The following is a 5,071-nucleotide window of genomic DNA, read 5'->3' as shown; positions in this document are numbered from 1 at the left end:
TTCCCTGCCATCAACCTTTGGTTCCTTGATCCAAGTTGATTTTAATTTCCAGCATTTTAATTTCCAGTCATCAACCTCTGGTTCCTTGATCCAAGTTGATTTTAATTTTCAGTATTTTAATTTTCAGTCATCAACCTCTGGTTCCTTGATCCAAGTTGATTTTAATTTTTAGCATTTTAAATTCTTGTCATCAACCTTTGGTTCCTAGATCCAAGTTGACTTTAATTTTCTGCACTTTAATTTCCAGTTATCAACCTCTGGTTGCTTGATCCAAGTTGACTTTAATTTTCAGTATTTAATTTCCTGTCATCAACCTCTGGTTCCTTGATCTAAGTTGATTTTAATTTTCAGCATTTAAAATTCCTGTCATCAACCTCTGGTTCCTAGATCCAAGTTGACTTTAATTTTCTGCACTTTAATTTCCTGTTATCAACCTCTGGTTCCTTGATCCAAGTTGATTTTAATTTTCAGTATTTAATTTTCTGTCATTAACCTCTGGTTCCTTGATCCAAGTTGATTTTAACTTTCAGCATTTAAATTCCTGTTATCAATCTCTGGTTCCTTGATCCAAGTTGATTTTAATTTTCAGTATTTTAAATTCCTATTATCAACCTCTGGTTCTTAGATCCAAGTTGATTTTAATTTTCAGCATTTTAATTTTCAGTATTCCAACCACCCAAAATATGGTTCTGAATCTTTACATAATTCCTAGACAAGAGAATTTCATTCTCTTTAATAGAAATTATGTAAAGAGGGGCAGCTGTAGACACAATATTTTGGTCGACCTTCAAACGCTAGGACCCTTTTCAATTGAATCTTTATCTGTTCTCGACCGATGCCCCAGTCACAAGTAGCTTTTCCGAATTTACTGATCACTCGTCCCAGGAACAAACCTATCTCACGTTCAAGTTAATTATTTTCCGATCTCTTGGTCTTTATCAGATGGGTTCGAATCAATATTGGGTCTCCGGGCCATCCAATCTTGCCTACTGATATTCTCTGATCTCTCTATGCAAATATTGCAGAACATCATTTGGCTAATGATGTGATCGGACTTTCTTGCTTGAATGCCCCAAATATTCCTTAAAATAAAGTTAAGGTTTCTATCCGGTCTAATGATGGTTTCGATATTAAAAGTTCAAAATCAATGTCAAAACTCTGCAATTCTAATATTTTAAAGTTTCATACGGTATTTGGTCATGACTTAGTTCGATCTTATGTTCACGCATAATGTCTTTTCCGATCTCTTATCTTCTGATTAATAGTCACTTTCAAGTTTAATGATCAACTACATACTCAGACAATTTGGACGCTTTCCGATCTCATCAAGAAATTGAACAAAGAAAGAGCTTCAATTCATTTCAAAGTAAAAATTTACAAGTCATTCAGCGGGAGGATCTCCCCCAGCCTGCTCCTCTGATGTGGCCCAACCGCAAGTGCACGGGTCGTACAAGTAATATAGAAAAGATATCGTTCCCACGAGGAGTTGTGTTAATGATTGAATTTTTGATATAAAAAGTTAACTAAATTGAACTATTCTTGAAATTAAAGTACTGTCTGAGATAGGATATATGATCCCTGCATCAAGCAACTTTAAAATTTCCTTTTTAACAACTTCTTTCATATTTGGGTTCAACCTCCTCTGATGTTCAATAGATGGCTTACAATTTTCTTCCAAAATAATTCTGTGCATGCAAAAGTGCGGGCTTATTCCCTTAATGTCTTCTATGGTATATCCTAAAACTTTTCTGAATTGCCTCAACACTCTTAACAACTTATCAGCCTCTAAAGTACTCAAGTTTGCATTTATAATTACTGGATAAGTGTTATTAGTGCCAAGAAATTCATACCTGAGCTGAGAAGGAAGTTACTTAAGTTCTACCTTAGGTGCATCTTCTTCCTTGAATGATAGTTGCTTAGATTATGCTATTTCCTTTTGTGTGAGTTGAAAAACTGGAGCAGAAATTAACGGTGGACTTCCCTCTAAATGTTGAGCATATGCAGCCACATGAGGGTTGTCATAGTCTATGCCTCCTCCATGAACCAAACAATTTTCAAGTGGATCTTCTGGATATTTCTTTCTGAAGTGTTCTTCAACCAGCTCATCAATGATATCAACTCTTAAGCAAGTATCAGCTTCGGAATGATGCTTCTTCATAGTGTTATTAATATTGAAAACCAATTGATCTTCACCAACTCTAAGAGTCAATTTTTCTCCCTTAACATTAATCAATGCTCCTGCTGTAGCTAGAAAGGGTCTTCCCAAGATAATTGGAATATTAGAATCCTCCTCCATGTCCAAGATGACAAAGTCAACAGGTATATAGAACTTCCCAACCTTCAGAGGCACATTCTCCAAAATCCCTTCAGGATACTTAATTGATCTGTCAGCTAACTGAAGAGAAATGTGGGTTGGCTTAAGATCTCCCATGTTGAGCTTCTCATAGATGGAGAGGGGCATGAGGCTAACACTAGCCCCTAAATCACATAAAGCTTTTATCGAACATGATTCCCCAATGTGGCATGGAATTGAAAAACTCCCTGGATCCTTTAGCTTTGGAGGAAGTTTCCTTTGGAGGATAGCACTACATTCTTCTGTCAAAGCTACAGTTTCATGGTCTTCAATTCTCCTCTTATTTGAGAGAATCTCTTTTAAGAATTTTGCATAAGAGGGCATTTGTGAAAGAGCATCAATAAAAGGCAGATTGATGTAAAGCTTCTTCAAGACCTCTAAAAACTTCCCAAATTGCTTATCAAGCTTAGCCTTTTGAAATCTTTGTGGAAAGGGAAGCTGTGGCTTATAAGGCTCTGGAGGTATGTATTTCTCTTCTTTCTCTTCAACCTCCTCTTTACCTTTTTCTGCACTCTCTTGTTTTTCACTCTCATCAGTTTCTTTCTAATTTTCTCTCTTTTCACTATTTTCACTCTTCTCATTATTTACAACTTTCCCACTTCTTAAAGTAATAGCTTGACACTGCTCTCTTGGGTTTTCTGGTTGACTTGGAAGTTTTCCAAAAGACTTGGTACTTGAGGAAGATACTTGTTGCGCAATCTGATTTTCCAGCATTCTGTTATGTGTTTGCATCTGTTCTAGCCTTGCTTTCATCTCTCTCATCTCCTCATCATGCTTAGTTTGGTTAGCAAGAATCTGTTGCAATAAAGCTTCTGTGGTGGAACTTTGTTCTTGCAGTTTTGGTGGAGGGTTCATATTTTTCTGTTGAAAATTAGGCAATGGTTGCCTATTTTGCTGATATGGAATTCCTTGTTGCTGTTGTGGTTGAAAATTCTGATTTGGAACTTGACTTTGCTGATTTCCCCATGAAAAGTTAGGATGATTCCTCCAAGTTGGATTATAAGTTTGAGAGTAAGGATTCCCCGTTTGTTTGTTTCCATAATTACCAACATATGCTGCTTGCTCTCCATAGTCTACTCCACAGCTGGTAGTTCCCTCTACATAGGCAACTTGTTGTGAACTTCCAGATGATGATGATGAACTAACCAACATACTCAAATCTTCCATCTTCTTAGCCAAAACATTTGTAAGTGCACCAAACTTTACATTAATCATGTTGAATGGATCAAGATCATACATTCCAGCAGCTTGCCTCTTTTGAGTTGGAGCTGGTCCTCTTGGACTACTCCAAAGATGAATATTCTTTACAGTTTTCTCCAATAGCTCATAAGCTTCATCTTCATGCTTCATAATAAATTCTCCTCCTGTTTGAGCATCAATAATCCCTCTAATTGCAGGAGTGACATTTGTGTAAAAATTCTGATTTATCATCCATTTCGGAATGGCATGATGTGGGCATTGTCTCTCTAATTCCTTCCATCTCATCCATGACTCATATAGAGTTTCATCTTCTCTTGGTCTGAAAGCTGTCATTTGATTCCTCAACTCTTGAGTTTTTCCAGGTGGAAAATATTGTGCAAGAAATGCATCAGTGAGCTGCTCCCAATTTGTAATGGAGTTGTGAGGTAAAGAATCAAGCCAATCCAATGCTCTATCTTTCAAAGAGAATGGGAATAGCTTCAATCTTGCTGCATCATCAGATACTCCAGGTTGTTTTTGCATGTCACAGATCATAGCAAACTTCTTCAGATGTGTGTGTGGATTTTCAGAAGGATGTCCTCCGAATTGAGAATTTTGAATCATTTGAAGAACTCCAAAATCCATCTTGTAACTATTTGCATCAATTCTTGGACTTGCTATGCTCTCTCTCAAGTCATCAAAACGAGGAAAAGCATGATCCATCATACTTCCCCTAGGCACATTAGCATTTACAACCTCTTCTCCTTGGGCAACATTTTCATTGTTTCGATCATTTCCAGCATTACCACCAATTCTAATTCTTTCATCAGCCATGACTTCTTCTAATTTAATTTCTCTCAAAGCTTCTTTTCTTTTTCTGGTTTCTTTCTTATTGGCCTTACAAAATTTATCAATTTCAGGATTGAACAATAAGGATGTGTCACTTGTGCTTCTAGCTCTTCTCATAAAAGATTAAAAGTACCTGAAAAAGAACAAACAAACACAAAAATGAAAAGATAACAAAGATAAAACTATAAACAACTAAAATAATCAAGAATTCAATCTTAAACAAACAACTCCCCGGCAACGGCGCCAAAAACTTGATGTGGCCCAACCGCAAGTGCACGGGTCGTACAAGTAATATAGAAAAGATATCGTTCCCACGAGGAGTTTTGTTAATGATTGAATTTTTGATATAAAAAGTTGACTAAATTGAACTATTCTTGAAATTAAAGTAATAAATTGATGGGTATTTGAGTATGAAATCTATATGTGCAAAATTAATAATCTATCCAACAATGTATTAATTAAACTAAAATTGCATCAATTTGAAATAAGCAAGTTGAAATCTATATGGCAAAATTAAAATGGCAAGCAATTAAATTCAATTAAAAATTAACAATTATGAAAAGGTGATTTTGGAGTTCGAGATTTCATATTCGAGCTATTTTGGGATTTTAAATTGGTTATCCAATCTTGTGGAACTTACTGGTTTTAAGGAGATTAATTCTTAAATCCTTTGAATACCCTTTCGAGTGA

The 5,071-nt window shown here is 35.8% G+C and overlaps 1 non-coding gene across 1 annotated transcript; it reads left to right on the top strand.

The window, feature by feature from the left end:
• The first annotated feature begins 3,794 nt into the window (after positions 1–3,794).
• Positions 3,795–3,902, top strand: LOC131178878 (small nucleolar RNA R71). The gene has a single exon (XR_009147886.1). It is a non-coding gene; the product is annotated as a small nucleolar RNA R71 (small nucleolar RNA).
• The last annotated feature ends 1,169 nt before the right edge of the window (positions 3,903–5,071 follow it).

Source organism: Hevea brasiliensis, chromosome 3 (assembly GCF_030052815.1).
Source record: "Hevea brasiliensis isolate MT/VB/25A 57/8 chromosome 3, ASM3005281v1, whole genome shotgun sequence".
NCBI lineage: Eukaryota > Viridiplantae > Streptophyta > Magnoliopsida > Malpighiales > Euphorbiaceae > Hevea > Hevea brasiliensis.
The sequence above is the reverse complement of the archived record's forward strand: the minus strand, read 5'-3'. Positions and strand labels throughout refer to the sequence as shown.